The 21,425-nt window shown below is 39.9% G+C and overlaps 6 non-coding genes across 6 annotated transcripts; all 6 read right to left on the bottom strand.

Moving 5' to 3' along the window:
• Positions 1 to 2,549: 2,549 nt before the first annotated feature.
• On the bottom strand, positions 2,550 to 2,635 carry TRNAR-UCU (transfer RNA arginine (anticodon UCU)). Its single transcript is given in 2 exon segments — positions 2,550 to 2,585; positions 2,599 to 2,635. It is a non-coding gene; the product is annotated as a tRNA-Arg (tRNA).
• Positions 2,636 to 3,444: 809 nt separating this feature from the next.
• Positions 3,445 to 3,530, bottom strand: TRNAR-UCU (transfer RNA arginine (anticodon UCU)). The gene is given in 2 exon segments: positions 3,445 to 3,480; positions 3,494 to 3,530. It is a non-coding gene; the product is annotated as a tRNA-Arg (tRNA).
• Positions 3,531 to 4,566: 1,036 nt separating this feature from the next.
• On the bottom strand, positions 4,567 to 4,652 carry TRNAR-UCU (transfer RNA arginine (anticodon UCU)). The gene is given in 2 exon segments: positions 4,567 to 4,602; positions 4,616 to 4,652. It is a non-coding gene; the product is annotated as a tRNA-Arg (tRNA).
• A 477-nt stretch (positions 4,653 to 5,129) lies between these two features.
• On the bottom strand, positions 5,130 to 5,215 carry TRNAR-UCU (transfer RNA arginine (anticodon UCU)). Its single transcript is given in 2 exon segments — positions 5,130 to 5,165; positions 5,179 to 5,215. It is a non-coding gene; the product is annotated as a tRNA-Arg (tRNA).
• A 6,985-nt stretch (positions 5,216 to 12,200) lies between these two features.
• On the bottom strand, positions 12,201 to 12,286 carry TRNAR-UCU (transfer RNA arginine (anticodon UCU)). The gene is given in 2 exon segments: positions 12,201 to 12,236; positions 12,250 to 12,286. It is a non-coding gene; the product is annotated as a tRNA-Arg (tRNA).
• A 477-nt stretch (positions 12,287 to 12,763) lies between these two features.
• TRNAR-UCU (transfer RNA arginine (anticodon UCU)) lies at positions 12,764 to 12,849 on the bottom strand. Its single transcript is given in 2 exon segments — positions 12,764 to 12,799; positions 12,813 to 12,849. It is a non-coding gene; the product is annotated as a tRNA-Arg (tRNA).
• Positions 12,850 to 21,425: the final 8,576 nt, after the last annotated feature.

Here is a 21,425-nt window from a genome sequence, read left to right as displayed (position 1 = left end):
TGATGTTTTAGAATACATACCACTCAATCTGAGCAAGGCTAGTTGAGTAGAGACAAAAGTGTTTTCAAAGTACCAATTACAGGTTTAAAGGAATCTGAAATTACATTTTAACTTGTAATCTAACTTTGAAAGGGACTTTCCAGTCAATAACCGATCATTATATTGTTTATGTAGTATAAGGATCTCCAATCACCAATCATATTGTTATGAAAAGTTGTATGTAAATCCTAAATATTTGCATTTAAAACTAAAGAACGACTCTGGTGGGACTCAAGCCCACATCTTTTGAATAACTACAACCAACTGGAAGTCTAACGCGCTATCTATTGCTCCACCGCGCCCCTGGCAGTTTAAGCGCTTGGTTCGACTGTAGCACTTGTAGAATAGATAGAGTGGCAAAGGAGTGTCAGAAATTTTCAATAGTTCTCCCAAATGCAAATACAGCTATATCTGAGTCTTCGTCTTGCTGATATTTGGTGCAAGTCCTATTTTAAGTATGCGGATTTATTGACATAATTTGTGGTACACAATTAAGGACTGTAGGGAGACATTTTTTTGTGATGTTTTACAATACATACCACTCAATCTGAGCAAGGCTAGTTGAGTAGAGACAAAAGTGTTTTCAAAGTACCAATTACAGGTTTAAAGGAATCTGAAATTACATTGTAACTTGTGATCTAACTTTGAAAGGGGCTTTCCAGTCAAAAACCGATCATTATATTGTTTATGTAGTATAAGTATCTCCAATCTCCAATCATATTGTTATAAAAAGTTGTATGTAAATCCTACATATTTGCATTTAAAACTAAAGAACGAATCTGGTGGACTCGAACCCACAACCTTTGAATAACTACAACCAACTAGAAGTCCAATGCACTTTCCATTGCGCCACAGAACTGCTGGCGGTTTAAGTGCTTGGTTTGACTGTAGCACTTGTAGAATACATAGAGTGGCAAAGGAATCTGAAATTACATTGCAACTTGTGATCTTACTTTGAAAGGGACTTTCCAGTCATCAACCGATCATTATATTGTTTATGTAGTATAAGGATCTCCAAACTCCTGTCATATTGTTATGAAAAGTTGTATGGAAATCCTAATTATTTGCATTTAAAACTAAAGAACGACTCTGGTGGGACTCGACGCCACAACCTTTGAATAACTACAACCAACTAGAAGTCCAATGCGCTATCCATTGCGTCACAGAGCCCCTGGCAGTTTAAGCGCTTGGTTCGACTGTAGTACTTGTAGAATACATAGAGTGGTAAAGGAGTGTCATAAATTTACAATAGTTCTCCCAAATGCAAAAACAGCTATATCTGAGTCTTCCTCTTGCTGATATTTGGTGCAAGTCCTATTTTAAGTATGCAGATTTAGTGACATAACTTGTGGTACACAATTAAGGACTGTAGGGAGACTTTTTTTTATGATGTTTAGAATACATACCCCTCAATCTGAGCAAGGCTAGTTGAGTAGAGACAAAAGTGTTTTCAAAACACCAATTACTGGTTTAAAGGAATCTGAAATTACATTGTAACTTGTGATCTTACATTGAAAGGGACTTTCCAGTCAACAACCGATCATTATATTGTTTATGTAGTATATAGATCTCCAAACTCCAATCATATTGTTATGAAAAGTTGTATGTAAATCCTAATTATTTGCATTTAAAACTAAATAATGACTCTGGTGGGACTCAAACCCACAACCTTTGAATAACTACAACCAACTAGAAGTCAAAAGCACAATCCATTGCGCCACAGATCCCCTGGCGGTTTAAGCGCTTGGTTCGACTGTAGCACTTGTAGAATACATAGAGTGGCAAAGGAATCTGAAATTACATTGCAACTTGTGATCTTACTTTGAAAGGGACTTTCCAGTCAACAACCGATCATTATATTGTTTATGTAGTATAACGATCTCCAAACTCCAATCATATTGTTATGAAAAGTTGTATGTAAATCCTAATTATTTGCATTTAAAACTAAAGAACGACTCTGGTGGGACTCAAACCCAAAACCTTTGAATAACTACAACCAACTAGAAGTCCAATGCGCTATCCATTGCGCCACAGAGCCCCAGGCGGTTCGAGCGCTTGGTTCGACTGTAGCACTTGTAGAACACATAGAGTGGCAAAGGAGTGTCAGATATTTACAATAGTTCTCCCAAATGCAAAAACAGCTATATCTGAGTCTTCCTCTTGCTGATATTTGGTGCAAGTCCTTTTTTAAGTATGCAGATTTAGTGACATAATTTGTGGTACACAATTATGGTCTGTAGGGAGACATTTTTTTATGATGTTATAGAATACATACCCGTCAATCTCAGCAAGGCTAGTTGAGCAGAGACAAAAGTATTTTCAAAACAACAATTACTGGTTTAAAGGAATCTGAAATTACATTGTAACTTGTAATCTAACTTTGAAAGGGACTTTCCAGTCAATAACCGATCATTATATTGTTTATGTAGTATAAGGATCTCCAAACTCCAATCATAATGTTATGAAAAGTTGTATGTAAATCCTACATATTTGCATTTAAAACTAAAGAATGAATCTGGTGGGACTCGAACCCACAACCTTTGAATAAGTACAACCAACTAGAAGTCCAATGCGCTATCCATTGCGCCACAGAGCCCCTGGCGGTTTAAGCGCTTGGTTCGACTGTAGCACTTGTAGAATACATAGAGTGGCAAAGGAGTTTCAGATATTTACAATAGTTCTCCCAAATGCAAAAACAGCTATATCTGAGACTTCCTCTTGCTGATATTTGGTGCTTGTCCTATTTTAAGTATGCGGATTTAGTGACATAATTTGTGGTACAAATTAAGGACTGTAGGGAGACATTTTTTTATGATGTTTTAGAATACATACCACTCATTCTGAGCAAGGCTAGTTGAGTAGAGAGAAAAGTGTTTTCAAAACACCAATTACTGGTTTAAAGGAATCTGAAATTTCATTGTTTTTGCAGAGCCCCTGGTGGTTTAAGCGCATGGTTCGACTGTAGCACTTGTAGAATACATAGAGATGCAAAGGAGTGTCAGAAATTTACAATAGTTCTCCCAAATGCAAAAACAGCCATATCTGAGTCTTCCTCTTGCTGATATTTGGTGCAAGTCCTATTTTAAGTAAGCGGATTTAGTGACAAAATTTGTGGTAGACAATTAAGGACTGTAGGGAGACATTTTTTTATGATGTTTTAGAATACATACCCCTCAATCTGAGCAAGGCTAGTTGAGTAGAGACAAAAGTGTTTTCAAAACACCAATTACTGGTTTAAAGGAATCTGAAATTACATTGTAACTTGTGATCTTACTTTGAAAGGGACTTTCCAGTCAACAACCGATCATTATATTGTTTTTGTAGAATAAGGATCTCCAAACTCCAATCATATTGTTATGAAAAGTTGTATGTAAATCCTAATTATTTGCATTTAAAACTAAAGAATGACTCTGGTGGGACTCGAACCCACAACCTTTGAATAACTACAACCAACGAGAAGTCCAATGCGCTATCCATTGCGCGACAGAGCCCCTGGTGGTTTAAGCGCTTGGTTCGACTGTAGCACTTGTAGAATACATAGAGATGTAAAGGAGTGTCAGGTATTTACAATAGTTCTCTCAAATGCAAAAACAGCTATATCTGAGTCTTCCTCTTGCTGATATTTGGTGCAAGTCCTATATTAAGTATGCGGATTTAGTGACATTATTTGTGGTACACAATTAAGGACTGCAGGGAGACATTTTTTTATGCTCTTTTAGAATACATACCACTCAATCTGAGCAAGGCTAGTTGAGTAGAGACAAAAGTGTTTTCAAAGTAACAATTACAGGTTTAAAGGAATCTGACATTACATTTTAACTTGTAATCTAACTTTGAAAGGGACTTTCCAGTCAATAACCGATCATTATATTGTTTATGTAGTACCTGAATAAGGATGTTCAATCTCCAATCATACTGTTATGAAAAGATGGATGTAAATCTTACATATTTGCATTTAAAACTGAAGAACAACTCTGGTGGGACTCAAACCCACAACCTTTGAATAACTACAACCAACTAGAAGTCCAATGCGCTATCCATTGCACCACAGAGCCCCTGGCGGTTTAAGCGCTTGGTTCGACTGTAGCACTTGTAGAATACATAGAGTGGCAAAGGAGTGTCAGATATTTACAATAGTTCTCCCAAATGCAAAAACAGCTATATCTGAGTCTTCCTCTTGCTGATATTTGGTGCAAGTCCTTTTTTAAGTATGCAGATTTAGTGACATAATTTGTGGTACACAATTATGGACTGTAGGGAGACATTTTTTTATGATGTTATAGAATACATACCCGTCAATCTGAGCAAGGCTAGTTGAGCAGAGACAAAAGTGTTTTCAAAACACCAATTACTGGTTTAAAGGAATCTGAAATTACATTGTAACTTGTAATCTAACTTTGAAAGGGACTTTCCAGTCAACAACCGATCATTATATTGTTTATATAGTATAAGGATCTCCAAACTCCAATCATATTGTTATGAAAAGTTGTATGTAAATCCGAATTATTTGCATTTAAAACTAAAGAACGACTCTGGTGGGACTCGAACCCACAACCTTTGAATAACTACAACCAACTAGAAGTCCAATGCGCTATCCATTGCGCCACAGATCCCCTAGTGGTTTAAGCGCTTGGTTCGTCTGTAGCACTTGTAGAATACATAGAGTGGCAAAGAAGTGTAAGATATTTACAATAGTTCTCTCAAATGCAAAAACAGCTATATCTGAGTCTTCCTCTTGCTGATATTTGGTGCAAGTCCTATTTTAAGTATGCGGATTAAGTGACATAATTTATGGTACACAATTAAGGACTGCAGGGAGACTTTTTTTATGCTCTTTTAGAATACATACCACTCAATCTGAGCAAGGCTAGTTGAGTAGAGACAAAAGTGTTTTCAAAGTAACAATTACAGGTTTAAAGGAATCTGACATTACATTTTAACTTGTAATCTAACTTTGAAAGGGACTTTCCAGTCAATAACCGATCATTATATTGTTTATGTAGTACCTGAATAAGGATGTTCAATCTCCAATCATACTGTTATGAAAAGATGGATGTAAATCTTACATATTTGCATTTAAAACTGAAGAACGACTCTGGTGGGACTCAAACCCACAACCTTTGAATAACTACAACCAACTAGAAGTCCAATGCGCTATCCATTGCACCACAGAGCCCCTGGCGGTTTAAGCGCTTGGTTCGACTGTAGCACTTGTAGAATACATAGAGTGGCAAAGGAGTGTCAGATATTTACAATAGTTCTCCCAAATGCAAAAACAGCTATATCTGAGTCTTCCTCTTCCTGATATTTGGTGCAAGTCCTTTTTTTTTTTTTTTTTTACCAATTATATTTTTATTAGATACCGTAAATAAATTGAAATATTATAATAATCTCAACAATAACATATACAAAAAATAAAATAAAATAATATTTAAAAACACAATAAAATAAAAGGAGGGGGACAAAAGTAAAAGAGTAAATAGCTAAATTTTTGATACTACACACTCAGAAAATACATACAAATATCACATTTTCAAAACGGTATTGTATAACCCAGTTCTATATCGACAAAACAATACACTTTTGGAACTCAAGAGACAATATTATTGGAAGGAGAAGGAGAATGTAGTATTCCAATATCAGTTGGGCCAGGTCTCAAGGGATTTCCTCCCAGACTATCCCTATATTCTTTCCATTTAAACCACAGCATATGGGGCGAAGAGACCGCAGTAGAATAGTTACTGTCCGCTGTCTCAAAATCACAATGGCAATTTACTTTATTTATTATATGACCTAAGCTGGGCACACAGTCTGTTCTCCACAATTGAGCAATAGCAGCTTTTGCAGAAATCAGAATGTGCCCCAATATATATCTATCTCCCTTTGATAAGTTCCCCGGGAAAAAATGAAACAGAGCAATAACCGGGTCCAGTGGTATCCCCACTCCCGCAATGTCCCCAATCAAGGTGAACACTTCGACCCAAATAGGTCTCAGTAGAGGGCATGACCAAAATACATGGAAGATACTGCCCACTTCTCCACACTTTCTCCAGCAAAATTTAGAAATGGATGGCCAAATCTTATGTTGTTTCTCAGGGGTGAAATATGATCTATGGAGCAATTTTAAGAACATTTCTGAGTGATTCATACAACGGGACATCTTATAGCAGGTTCGAAAAACCATTTCCCAATCTTCCTTTTCCAATGTTCTTGACCAATCCTTCTCCCATTTTTGTAATGATGTGAATTTGTTTGGTCTATTCTCCGTTATTAGCTGTTGATACCACCATGTAATGCCACCTTTTTGAGTAGAGGACTGGAATTGTTTTAGTATATACCCAGGTAAGGAACTGTGTTGGAGATTGAGGGAGGGTAGGCTCTGAACCCAATGCCGCATCTGCAAGTATTTAAAAAAATCCTGTTTCGGGAGACTGAACTTACTCTGAAGCTCAGAAAAGGAGATAACTTTTCCACCCGACATCATATCCCCCAATGAATTAATTCCTGCAGCATTCCAAGACTCCACCTGTAGGTTTCCAATTAGTCTAGCTATACAAGATAATGAGAGAGCAGTTGTCGGTAAGGAAACATCTTCACGCTTAATAACGAATCTATTCCATGCCTGTATTGTGGCACCAACTGAACCAGAGTGCCTGGAACTTGGGGGCTCTGCGGCGACCGGAAGCCATAACAAATCTGGGAGAGCTAGGGGTTTAACGGCCTCCGATTCCCACGCAACCCAAGGTTTAATGTTATCCTCCATAAACCAATCTCTCGCCTGATTTATCAAACAAGCATACTGGTATTTCTCTATATCTGGGAATGCAACTCCTCCTTCAAGTTTAGGTAAAGAGAGAGTTGCTCTTGCTATTTTCGGCCTACCCCCTTTCCAGATGTATCGGCCTATGGCTTTGTTAAATTTATTGCACATAGGTTTAGGAAGAACTCTGGGAATAGTACGAAACAGATACAGCAGTTTTGGCAGTAGCACCATTTTAAAGGCAGCTATTCTGCCCAGCCAGGATACTTCATGTAGCATCCAGTCTTTCAAGGCCACTTCAAAATTGGCCAGTAGAGGGGCATAATTGCATTCAATTATATCTTTGGTTCTAGTCAGGCGCACTCCTAAATATTTCAGGGAACATGATACCCATGAATAGTTAAAGGATGATTTTAAAAATTCTAATGTGTCCGTGGGGATATTTATTGGGAGGGCTTCGGATTTATTAGAATTAAGCTTATATAATGAGACCCTTGAATAAGCATCCAGCAGATGGTGTAGAGCAGGGAGGGAGTCTCGGGGATTATACAGACTAATCAAAACATCATCCGCAAATAGACAAATTTTGTGGCTAGTATTCCCCAGCTTAGGGCCCTGAATTTCATGTGACCCTCTGATTTTTTCAGCCAGAGGCTCAATTGCTAGCGCGAAAATTAATGGGGAGAGAGGACACCCCTGACGGGTGCCATTAGAGATGCTAAAATTAGAGGAAAGGCAACCGTTTACATATACCCTAGCTGAGGGGACCGTGTACAATGCCAGAATGGAATCTACAATTAATCCCTGAAACCCAAATTTCGTAAAAACCTCCCGGAGGTAGCCCCAGTGTAGTCTGTCGAAGGCCTTTTCCGCGTCTAATGATAAGAGTAGTAGTTGTTTTTGAGCCTTCTCACAATGTTCTATAATATTAAAGGCTCGTCTGGTGTTATCAGGTGATTGGCGACCCATAACAAAACCCACCTGGTCTGCATTAATTAAAGATGGTAGCAGTGGGTTGAGTCTTAAAGCTATTAATTTGGCGAAGAGCTTAATATCAGCATTTAGTAGAGCAATGGGCCTATAATTCTGAACCTCAGTGGTGGGTTTGCCTGGTTTATGAATGGCTATAATCTGGGCTTCTAGCATTTCTTTGGGAAATATTCCTGACTTGGTAGCTTCATTAAACACTAGTAAAAGTACCGGCGCCAAATCCGCCTTGTAAACCTTATAAAAATTAGAGGGATATCCATCAGGACCAGGGGCTTTATCTAAGGGCATGAGATCTATAGCTTTCTCAACCTCTTCTATGGTCCACGGAGCATTAAGAGTTTCACATGTGGCCGAGTCTAGGACAGGGAGATCTACATCCCTGAGGAACTCTTTAATTCCCTCTAAGCTTGGTTGAGGAGTTAAAGGATCCTCCCGTAGATTATATAATTTAGCATAATACTCAGCAAAGGAGTTTGCTATTTTAAACGGATCGATCACCCTACCCCCTTTCGATTTATTAATCGAATATATCTTTTCTCTAGCCCGCTTTCCTCTTAACTTACGGGCAAGTAATCTCGATGCACGGTTTCCAAATACATAGAACTTCTGATTCAAACGGGCAAGGTTCCTATGCACCTCCTGTAGTAAAAAGACATTAAGTTGCTTGCGTGCCCCAGCTAACTCTTTATATATGGTTTTATTTGCTGGGTCCGCTTTATGAGCTGTTTCTAGTGAGTTAACAACCTCTTCTAAGTTTGCCCATTTTAATCTATATTCTCGTTTAAACTTGGCGGCAATTTGTATTGCAGAGCCCCGAACAACAGCCTTCAAGGTGCACCAAAAATTAAAGACAGAGGTCTCATCTGGTTTGTTATTGATTAAGTATTCCGATAAGGACTTCTGAATATGTTGTTGAGCCTCTGGCTGAGCAAACATATGTTTACCTAATCTCCACGGGCCAGGGATATGTTGTCTATGTGCAATGTCCCATGAAAAGAAAATAGGGGAATGATCAGACCATGCCATAGGCATAATATCTATTTTTTTAATAGAAGATAGCGTAAATTTATCAGCTAGTACTAAGTCTATTCTTGAGTACGAGCCATGAACATGTGAGAAAAATGAGAAATCTCTATCTGCTGGATGTTTAATTCTCCAAATGTCATATAGCTCATATTCTGCAAGGAGCTGTCGGAATCCTCTAGAACACTCGGTAGACTGCCGATTCCTGGGCAAACTTTTACTGGACCTATCTAACAAGGGGTCGGGCACAAGGTTAAAGTCTCCCATAATAATAATGGCACCTTTACTGTATTTCTGGAGAAAAGCACAAAATTTCCTACAAAAATTCAATTGACGTGTATTGGGGGCATATAGGGACGCTATGGTAACCTCCTTACCCTCTAATTGACCCACCAGCACTAAATATCTCCCTCCCGGGTCAGAATATTGTTTGTTCAGTACAAATGAACAATGTTTTGAGATAAGGATTGCTACTCCAGCTTTCTTAGATGGACCGCTAGCCATATAGCAAAGGGGAAATCTATCATTATTAAACGCTGGTGGAGAGGAGACGCAGAAATGTGTCTCCTGAACTGCTACAATTTGAGCCTTTAATTTATGGAAATGATTTAAAGTGAGCCTTCTCTTATGCGGTGAATTAAGCCCTTTGGCATTAATTGATATCAGATTAACCATAATAAAGTATTATGAGATAGTTGAAAACCAGTGGGAATTTGTAACCCCTGAGCTGTGTATAGCGACAATTTGAATCAGTACATCTTGGCCTACTACAATCAAATAATAAAAAAACAAAAGGGGGAAGAAAAAATAAATGAATAAATAAAAAACAGAAAAATAAAAACACAATGATAAAAATTAAATAACAACAAAAAGATAAACTAACTGAAATGCCCTCACTTGAGGTCAGAGACGGTTGCCTAACCATGGCAACACGATTGGGGTACATGGGAAATTAAACACATGTCATACACCACCTTAAACAACATTAGGAATACAAGGTCATAACTATAACCTAGATCAGCGGAACTTCTAGACCTGAGATAAGATAACTTGAATTTCTCCCCAGCCTACAGAGGAACCCATTTAGACACTATGACCAACATAATAACAAAGAATCTAACTCAATATTACAGTCTTACGGTTCTTGAGACTAATCAACTCTACCATATAGGCATGGGGAAAAAACAAAAAACAAAGTTATTCGAAATCATTACGATTCAGCAGTCGACCAGTCCTTCTGAATATGGCGAAGAGGAGAGCATCTAGAAGAGGATACTTCTACCTTCATCTCTGAAAGAAATTTCTCACCCTCTTCAATAGAGGAAATGGTGGTCAAGGAGCCATTGCGTGAGATGAGGAGTTTAGTAAGAAAGCCCCATCTGTAAAGAATATCAGCTTTTCGAAGGGCAGAAGTGATAGGTTGAAGAGAACGTCTCTTTAGTAGAGTAGCCTGCGATAGATCTCCATATAATTGCAACTGGCCCATAACAGCGGCCGTTTCCTCCGATGGACGAGCAGCTTTCAACAGAGCCTCTTTAATATGGAAGAAGTGCATACACATGAGGACATCTCTTGATGCGTTCTCTGGTGCCCTTTTGGCTTTGGGGAGCCTATGAATACGGTCGATCAAAAGATCAGTAGATTTCGCAGAAGGAAGAAGCTTTTGAAACAGAGACATTGTGTAATCGTGGAGGCTGCTATTGGATATATTCTCAGGAACGCCTCGTAGCTTTAGATTATTTCGGCGTGAACGGTCCTCCAAGTCACACACTTTATCTTTGAGTGATGCTATTTCATTCTGCATTGCTTCATGCATTGTGATGAGATCGTTATGTGACCCCACCACTTCACCCATTTTCGTCTCCAAATCATCCGTACGACCTCCAAGATCATCTATGGAGTGTTGACAAGACTGAAGAGTAGCCCGAAATTCAGCTGCAACTTCATTTTTAAATTGTGAGAGGAGTTTTTTCATTGTACCCACTGTAAGAACTTCTCCATCCTCTGAAGTATCCTGAGAGGGGCCCGGAGGTGTCGCCCCTTTGCTTTGTGCAGGTTGAGATATAGCGGACCCCTTTCGTGCTGCAGACTCCTCAACAGCCTTTGATTTAGGAGATTGAGATGAGGCTTTGAAGAAAGAAATTTGAGAGACAGGTTTCTCGACTCTCGGCTTCTTAGGCGCCATGTATGAAATTAAGATTGTTGCAGAATAGAAATATGAATTAGCACAGACACACCAACATGTAATGACTTCAATATGCTGAACTGATCTCAGGTCTTACTATAGGCGGTATTGAACATGTGTTAAAGTGAAGTAGCGACTACATCTCACTGAGTTCAGAATATACTTGCAGAGTAATTACTGATAGATTTGCTCAAATAAAATAAAATTGGCTGTGCTTAAGCAGAAGAGTCAGCCTGAATACTTTCCAAAATGGCCACCGGACCTTTATAGAGATCTCATTTCAGGCCTGGCTGTGCTGGGGAAAATCTGCCCCTGACTCTTGGATGTCAGGACTGGGGGAAAGGCAGGAGGGGAGCAATCTCAAGCCAGTTTATATCAGGCAGCCTAAGCCACCTACTCACACCAGCAGGACAGCGCAGTTGACAGATGCAGGCTGAGTGCAGGACGCCCAGCTACAAATACAGCCGACTCCTGGGGCCTGTTAATCCTCCTTCTAGAGGGTAAGGTGAGCACCAGCAGTCCCTCAAAGAGATCTCCGGATAATGCGGGGCAGGAGAAAGAGGCTACCTTAAGGACCAAGTTGCGCGTTACCGCGGGGCGCTCCGGCGGGTCCCACTCCAAATCCAGTCCCCGGCTTCACAGGTCTGACAGGCCTCAGTGCGTCGCTATGCGCCGGTGGTCGGCTGACACTTTCCCCGGACTTCTGACACAGCCGCAGGTGTCCCAGCAGACTCCCGAGAGGCCCCGCAAAGCGCTTCAGACCTTTGGGGTCCGGGAGAGGGTCTCATTAACCCCTTTTGTAGGGGATTCAGCAGGAGCCCACTGGGATTGTGTCCACTCGCGTCTGCAGTCAGGCCACGCCCCCCATGCAAGTCCTTTTTTAAGTATGCAGATTTAGTGACATAATTTGTGGTACACAATTATGGACTGTAGGGAGACATTTTTTTATGATGTTATAGAATACATACCCGTCAATCTGAGCAAGGCTAGTTGAGCAGAGACAAAAGTGTTTTCAAAACACCAATTACTGGTTTAAAGGAATCTGAAATTACATTGTAACTTGTAATCTAACTTTGAAAGGGACTTTCCAGTCAACAACCGATCATTATATTGTTTATATAGTATAAGGATCTCCAAACTCCAATCATATTGTTATGAAAAGTTGTATGTAAATCCGAATTATTTGCATTTAAAACTAAAGAACGACTCTGGTGGGACTCGAACCCACAACCTTTGAATAACTACAACCAACTAGAAGTCCAATGCGCTATCCATTGCGCCACAGATCCCCTAGTGGTTTAAGCGCTTGGTTCGTCTGTAGCACTTGTAGAATACATAGAGTGGCAAAGAAGTGTAAGATATTTACAATAGTTCTCTCAAATGCAAAAACAGCTATATCTGAGTCTTCCTCTTGCTGATATTTGGTGCAAGTCCTATTTTAAGTATGCGGATTAAGTGACATAATTTATGGTACACAATTAAGGACTGCAGGGAGACTTTTTTTATGCTCTTTTAGAATACATACCACTCAATCTGAGCAAGGCTAGTTGAGTAGAGACAAAAGTGTTTTCAAAGTAACAATTACAGGTTTAAAGGAATCTGACATTACATTTTAACTTGTAATCTAACTTTGAAAGGGACTTTCCAGTCAATAACCGATCATTATATTGTTTATGTAGTACCTGAATAAGGATGTTCAATCTCCAATCATACTGTTATGAAAAGATGGATGTAAATCTTACATATTTGCATTTAAAACTGAAGAACGACTCTGGTGGGACTCAAACCCACAACCTTTGAATAACTACAACCAACTAGAAGTCCAATGCGCTATCCATTGCACCACAGAGCCCCTGGCGGTTTAAGCGCTTGGTTCGACTGTAGCACTTGTAGAATACATAGAGTGGCAAAGGAGTGTCAGATATTTACAATAGTTCTCCCAAATGCAAAAACAGCTATATCTGAGTCTTCCTCTTCCTGATATTTGGTGCAAGTCCTTTTTTTTTTTTTTTTTTACCAATTATATTTTTATTAGATACCGTAAATAAATTGAAATATTATAATAATCTCAACAATAACATATACAAAAAATAAAATAAAATAATATTTAAAAACACAATAAAATAAAAGGAGGGGGACAAAAGTAAAAGAGTAAATAGCTAAATTTTTGATACTACACACTCAGAAAATACATACAAATATCACATTTTCAAAACGGTATTGTATAACCCAGTTCTATATCGACAAAACAATACACTTTTGGAACTCAAGAGACAATATTATTGGAAGGAGAAGGAGAATGTAGTATTCCAATATCAGTTGGGCCAGGTCTCAAGGGATTTCCTCCCAGACTATCCCTATATTCTTTCCATTTAAACCACAGCATATGGGGCGAAGAGACCGCAGTAGAATAGTTACTGTCCGCTGTCTCAAAATCACAATGGCAATTTACTTTATTTATTATATGACCTAAGCTGGGCACACAGTCTGTTCTCCACAATTGAGCAATAGCAGCTTTTGCAGAAATCAGAATGTGCCCCAATATATATCTATCTCCCTTTGATAAGTTCCCCGGGAAAAAATGAAACAGAGCAATAACCGGGTCCAGTGGTATCCCCACTCCCGCAATGTCCCCAATCAAGGTGAACACTTCGACCCAAATAGGTCTCAGTAGAGGGCATGACCAAAATACATGGAAGATACTGCCCACTTCTCCACACTTTCTCCAGCAAAATTTAGAAATGGATGGCCAAATCTTATGTTGTTTCTCAGGGGTGAAATATGATCTATGGAGCAATTTTAAGAACATTTCTGAGTGATTCATACAACGGGACATCTTATAGCAGGTTCGAAAAACCATTTCCCAATCTTCCTTTTCCAATGTTCTTGACCAATCCTTCTCCCATTTTTGTAATGATGTGAATTTGTTTGGTCTATTCTCCGTTATTAGCTGTTGATACCACCATGTAATGCCACCTTTTTGAGTAGAGGACTGGAATTGTTTTAGTATATACCCAGGTAAGGAACTGTGTTGGAGATTGAGGGAGGGTAGGCTCTGAACCCAATGCCGCATCTGCAAGTATTTAAAAAAATCCTGTTTCGGGAGACTGAACTTACTCTGAAGCTCAGAAAAGGAGATAACTTTTCCACCCGACATCATATCCCCCAATGAATTAATTCCTGCAGCATTCCAAGACTCCACCTGTAGGTTTCCAATTAGTCTAGCTATACAAGATAATGAGAGAGCAGTTGTCGGTAAGGAAACATCTTCACGCTTAATAACGAATCTATTCCATGCCTGTATTGTGGCACCAACTGAACCAGAGTGCCTGGAACTTGGGGGCTCTGCGGCGACCGGAAGCCATAACAAATCTGGGAGAGCTAGGGGTTTAACGGCCTCCGATTCCCACGCAACCCAAGGTTTAATGTTATCCTCCATAAACCAATCTCTCGCCTGATTTATCAAACAAGCATACTGGTATTTCTCTATATCTGGGAATGCAACTCCTCCTTCAAGTTTAGGTAAAGAGAGAGTTGCTCTTGCTATTTTCGGCCTACCCCCTTTCCAGATGTATCGGCCTATGGCTTTGTTAAATTTATTGCACATAGGTTTAGGAAGAACTCTGGGAATAGTACGAAACAGATACAGCAGTTTTGGCAGTAGCACCATTTTAAAGGCAGCTATTCTGCCCAGCCAGGATACTTCATGTAGCATCCAGTCTTTCAAGGCCACTTCAAAATTGGCCAGTAGAGGGGCATAATTGCATTCAATTATATCTTTGGTTCTAGTCAGGCGCACTCCTAAATATTTCAGGGAACATGATACCCATGAATAGTTAAAGGATGATTTTAAAAATTCTAATGTGTCCGTGGGGATATTTATTGGGAGGGCTTCGGATTTATTAGAATTAAGCTTATATAATGAGACCCTTGAATAAGCATCCAGCAGATGGTGTAGAGCAGGGAGGGAGTCTCGGGGATTATACAGACTAATCAAAACATCATCCGCAAATAGACAAATTTTGTGGCTAGTATTCCCCAGCTTAGGGCCCTGAATTTCATGTGACCCTCTGATTTTTTCAGCCAGAGGCTCAATTGCTAGCGCGAAAATTAATGGGGAGAGAGGACACCCCTGACGGGTGCCATTAGAGATGCTAAAATTAGAGGAAAGGCAACCGTTTACATATACCCTAGCTGAGGGGACCGTGTACAATGCCAGAATGGAATCTACAATTAATCCCTGAAACCCAAATTTCGTAAAAACCTCCCGGAGGTAGCCCCAGTGTAGTCTGTCGAAGGCCTTTTCCGCGTCTAATGATAAGAGTAGTAGTTGTTTTTGAGCCTTCTCACAATGTTCTATAATATTAAAGGCTCGTCTGGTGTTATCAGGTGATTGGCGACCCATAACAAAACCCACCTGGTCTGCATTAATTAAAGATGGTAGCAGTGGGTTGAGTCTTAAAGCTATTAATTTGGCGAAGAGCTTAATATCAGCATTTAGTAGAGCAATGGGCCTATAATTCTGAACCTCAGTGGTGGGTTTGCCTGGTTTATGAATGGCTATAATCTGGGCTTCTAGCATTTCTTTGGGAAATATTCCTGACTTGGTAGCTTCATTAAACACTAGTAAAAGTACCGGCGCCAAATCCGCCTTGTAAACCTTATAAAAATTAGAGGGATATCCATCAGGACCAGGGGCTTTATCTAAGGGCATGAGATCTATAGCTTTCTCAACCTCTTCTATGGTCCACGGAGCATTAAGAGTTTCACATGTGGCCGAGTCTAGGACAGGGAGATCTACATCCCTGAGGAACTCTTTAATTCCCTCTAAGCTTGGTTGAGGAGTTAAAGGATCCTCCCGTAGATTATATAATTTAGCATAATACTCAGCAAAGGAGTTTGCTATTTTAAACGGATCGATCACCCTACCCCCTTTCGATTTATTAATCGAATATATCTTTTCTCTAGCCCGCTTTCCTCTTAACTTACGGGCAAGTAATCTCGATGCACGGTTTCCAAATACATAGAACTTCTGATTCAAACGGGCAAGGTTCCTATGCACCTCCTGTAGTAAAAAGACATTAAGTTGCTTGCGTGCCCCAGCTAACTCTTTATATATGGTTTTATTTGCTGGGTCCGCTTTATGAGCTGTTTCTAGTGAGTTAACAACCTCTTCTAAGTTTGCCCATTTTAATCTATATTCTCGTTTAAACTTGGCGGCAATTTGTATTGCAGAGCCCCGAACAACAGCCTTCAAGGTGCACCAAAAATTAAAGACAGAGGTCTCATCTGGTTTGTTATTGATTAAGTATTCCGATAAGGACTTCTGAATATGTTGTTGAGCCTCTGGCTGAGCAAACATATGTTTACCTAATCTCCACGGGCCAGGGATATGTTGTCTATGTGCAATGTCCCATGAAAAGAAAATAGGGGAATGATCAGACCATGCCATAGGCATAATATCTATTTTTTTAATAGAAGATAGCGTAAATTTATCAGCTAGTACTAAGTCTATTCTTGAGTACGAGCCATGAACATGTGAGAAAAATGAGAAATCTCTATCTGCTGGATGTTTAATTCTCCAAATGTCATATAGCTCATATTCTGCAAGGAGCTGTCGGAATCCTCTAGAACACTCGGTAGACTGCCGATTCCTGGGCAAACTTTTACTGGACCTATCTAACAAGGGGTCGGGCACAAGGTTAAAGTCTCCCATAATAATAATGGCACCTTTACTGTATTTCTGGAGAAAAGCACAAAATTTCCTACAAAAATTCAATTGACGTGTATTGGGGGCATATAGGGACGCTATGGTAACCTCCTTACCCTCTAATTGACCCACCAGCACTAAATATCTCCCTCCCGGGTCAGAATATTGTTTGTTCAGTACAAATGAACAATGTTTTGAGATAAGGATTGCTACTCCAGCTTTCTTAGATGGACCGCTAGCCATATAGCAAAGGGGAAATCTATCATTATTAAACGCTGGTGGAGAGGAGACGCAGAAATGTGTCTCCTGAACTGCTACAATTTGAGCCTTTAATTTATGGAAATGATTTAAAGTGAGCCTTCTCTTATGCGGTGAATTAAGCCCTTTGGCATTAATTGATATCAGATTAACCATAATAAAGTATTATGAGATAGTTGAAAACCAGTGGGAATTTGTAACCCCTGAGCTGTGTATAGCGACAATTTGAATCAGTACATCTTGGCCTACTACAATCAAATAATAAAAAAACAAAAGGGGGAAGAAAAAATAAATGAATAAATAAAAAACAGAAAAATAAAAACACAATGATAAAAATTAAATAACAACAAAAAGATAAACTAACTGAAATGCCCTCACTTGAGGTCAGAGACGGTTGCCTAACCATGGCAACACGATTGGGGTACATGGGAAATTAAACACATGTCATACACCACCTTAAACAACATTAGGAATACAAGGTCATAACTATAACCTAGATCAGCGGAACTTCTAGACCTGAGATAAGATAACTTGAATTTCTCCCCAGCCTACAGAGGAACCCATTTAGACACTATGACCAACATAATAACAAAGAATCTAACTCAATATTACAGTCTTACGGTTCTTGAGACTAATCAACTCTACCATATAGGCATGGGGAAAAAACAAAAAACAAAGTTATTCGAAATCATTACGATTCAGCAGTCGACCAGTCCTTCTGAATATGGCGAAGAGGAGAGCATCTAGAAGAGGATACTTCTACCTTCATCTCTGAAAGAAATTTCTCACCCTCTTCAATAGAGGAAATGGTGGTCAAGGAGCCATTGCGTGAGATGAGGAGTTTAGTAAGAAAGCCCCATCTGTAAAGAATATCAGCTTTTCGAAGGGCAGAAGTGATAGGTTGAAGAGAACGTCTCTTTAGTAGAGTAGCCTGCGATAGATCTCCATATAATTGCAACTGGCCCATAACAGCGGCCGTTTCCTCCGATGGACGAGCAGCTTTCAACAGAGCCTCTTTAATATGGAAGAAGTGCATACACATGAGGACATCTCTTGATGCGTTCTCTGGTGCCCTTTTGGCTTTGGGGAGCCTATGAATACGGTCGATCAAAAGATCAGTAGATTTCGCAGAAGGAAGAAGCTTTTGAAACAGAGACATTGTGTAATCGTGGAGGCTGCTATTGGATATATTCTCAGGAACGCCTCGTAGCTTTAGATTATTTCGGCGTGAACGGTCCTCCAAGTCACACACTTTATCTTTGAGTGATGCTATTTCATTCTGCATTGCTTCATGCATTGTGATGAGATCGTTATGTGACCCCACCACTTCACCCATTTTCATCTCCAAATCATCCGTACGACCTCCAAGATCATCTATGGAGTGTTGACAAGACTGAAGAGTAGCCCGAAATTCAGCTGCAACTTCATTTTTAAATTGTGAGAGGAGTTTTTTCATTGTACCCACTGTAAGAACTTCTCCATCCTCTGAAGTATCCTGAGAGGGGCCCGGAGGTGTCGCCCCTTTGCTTTGTGCAGGTTGAGATATAGCGGACCCCTTTCGTGCTGCAGACTCCTCAACAGCCTTTGATTTAGGAGATTGAGATGAGGCTTTGAAGAAAGAAATTTGAGAGACAGGTTTCTCGACTCTCGGCTTCTTAGGCGCCATGTATGAAATTAAGATTGTTGCAGAATAGAAATATGAATTAGCACAGACACACCAACATGTAATGACTTCAATATGCTGAACTGATCTCAGGTCTTACTATAGGCGGTATTGAACATGTGTTAAAGTGAAGTAGCGACTACATCTCACTGAGTTCAGAATATACTTGCAGAGTAATTACTGATAGATTTGCTCAAATAAAATAAAATTGGCTGTGCTTAAGCAGAAGAGTCAGCCTGAATACTTTCCAAAATGGCCACCGGACCTTTATAGAGATCTCATTTCAGGCCTGGCTGTGCTGGGGAAAATCTGCCCCTGACTCTTGGATGTCAGGACTGGGGGAAAGGCAGGAGGGGAGCAATCTCAAGCCAGTTTATATCAGGCAGCCTAAGCCACCTACTCACACCAGCAGGACAGCGCAGTTGACAGATGCAGGCTGAGTGCAGGACGCCCAGCTACAAATACAGCCGACTCCTGGGGCCTGTTAATCCTCCTTCTAGAGGGTAAGGTGAGCACCAGCAGTCCCTCAAAGAGATCTCCGGATAATGCGGGGCAGGAGAAAGAGGCTACCTTAAGGACCAAGTTGCGCGTTACCGCGGGGCGCTCCGGCGGGTCCCACTCCAAATCCAGTCCCCGGCTTCACAGGTCTGACAGGCCTCAGTGCGTCGCTATGCGCCGGTGGTCGGCTGACACTTTCCCCGGACTTCTGACACAGCCGCAGGTGTCCCAGCAGACTCCCGAGAGGCCCCGCAAAGCGCTTCAGACCTTTGGGGTCCGGGAGAGGGTCTCATTAACCCCTTTTGTAGGGGATTCAGCAGGAGCCCACTGGGATTGTGTCCACTCGCGTCTGCAGTCAGGCCACGCCCCCCATGCAAGTTCTTTTTTAAGTATGCAGATTTAGTGACATAATTTGTGGTACACAATTATGGACTGTAGGGAGACATTTTTTTATGATGTTATAGAATACATACCCGTCAATCTGAGCAAGGCTAGTTGAGCAGAGACAAAAGTGTTTTCAAAACACCAATTACTGGTTTAAAGGAATCTGAAATTACATTGTAACTTGTAATCTAACTTTGAAAGGGACTTTCCAGTCAACAACCGATCATTATATTGTTTATATAGTATAAGGATCTCCAAACTCCAATCATATTGTTATGAAAAGTTGTATGTAAATCCTAATTATTTGCATTTAAAACTAAAGAACGACTCTGGTGGGACTCGAACCCACAACCTTTGAATAACTACAACCAACTAGAAGTCCAATGGGCTATCCATTGCGCCACAGATCCCCTAGTGGTTTAAGTGCTTGGTTCGACTGTAGCACTTGTAGAATACATAGAGTGGCAAAGGAGTGTAAGATAGTTACAATAGTTCTCTCAAATGCAAAAACAGCTATATCTGAGTCTTCCTCTTGCTGATATTTGATGCACGTCCTATTTTAAGTATGTGGATTTAGTGACATAATTTGTGGTACACAATTAAGGACTGCAGGGAGACATTTTTTTATGCTCTTTTAGAATACATACCACTCAATCTGAGCAAGGCTAGTTGAGTAGAGAGAAAAGTGTTTTCAAAACACCAATTACTGGTTTAAAGGAATCTGAAATTACATTGTTTTTGCAGAGCCCCTGGTGGTTTTCGCGCTTGGTTCGACTATAGCACTTGTAGAATACATAGAGTGGCAAAGGAGTGTCAGATATTTACAATAGTTCTCCCAAATGCAAAAACAGCTATATCTGAGTCTTCCTCTTGCTGATATTTGGTGCAAGTCCTATTTTAAGTATGCGGATTTAGAGACATAATTTGTGGTACACAATTAAGGACTGTAGGGAGACATTTTTTTGTGATGTTTTAGAATACATACCCCTCAATCTGAGCAAGACAAGTTGAGTAGAGACAAAAGTGTTTTCAAAGACCAATTACTGGTTTAAAGGAATCTGAAATTACATTGTAACTTGTGATCTTACTTTGAAAGGGACTTTCCAGTCAACAACCGATCATTATATTGTTTATGTAGTATAAGGATCTCCAAACTCCTATCATATTGTTATGAAAAGTTGTATGTAAATCCTAATTATTTGCATTTAAAACTAAAGAACGACACTGGTGGGACTCGACCCCACAACCTTTGAATAACTACCACCAACTAGAAGTCCAATGCACTATCCATTGCGTCACAGAGCCCCTGGCAGCTTAAGCGCTTGGTTCGACTGTAGCACTTGTAGAATACATAGAGTGGCAAAGGAGTGTCAGAAATTTACAATAGTTCTCCCAAATGCAAAAAAGCTATATCTGAGTCTTCCTCTTGCTGATATTTGGTGCAAGTCCTATTTTAAGTATGCGGATTTAGTGACATAATTTGTGGTACACAATTAAGGACTGTAGGGAGACATTTTTTTATGATGTTTTAGAATACATTCCCCTCAATCTGAGCAAGGCTAGTTGAGTAGAGACAAAAGTGTTTTCAAAACACCAATTACTGGTTTAAAGGTATCTGAAATTACATTGTAACTTGTGATCTTACATTGAAAGGGACTTTCCAGTCAGCAACCGATCATTATATTATTTATGTAGTATAAAGATCTCCAATCTCCAATCATATTGTTATGAAAAGTTGTATGTAAATCCTAGTTATTTGCATTTAAAACTAAAACACGACTCTGGTGGGACTCAAACCCACAACCTTTGAATAACTACAACCAACTAGAAGTCAAAAGCACAATCCTTTGCGCCACAGATCCCCTGGCGGTTTAAGCGCTTGGTTCGACTGTAGCACTTGTAGAATACATAGAGT

Source organism: Taudactylus pleione, unplaced genomic scaffold (genome assembly GCF_031769625.1).
Source record: "Taudactylus pleione unplaced genomic scaffold, aTauple2 ptg000070l, whole genome shotgun sequence".
Classification (NCBI taxonomy): domain Eukaryota; kingdom Metazoa; phylum Chordata; class Amphibia; order Anura; family Myobatrachidae; genus Taudactylus; species Taudactylus pleione.
Note: the sequence above shows the minus strand (reverse complement) of the source record. Positions and strands in the feature narration are given on the sequence as shown.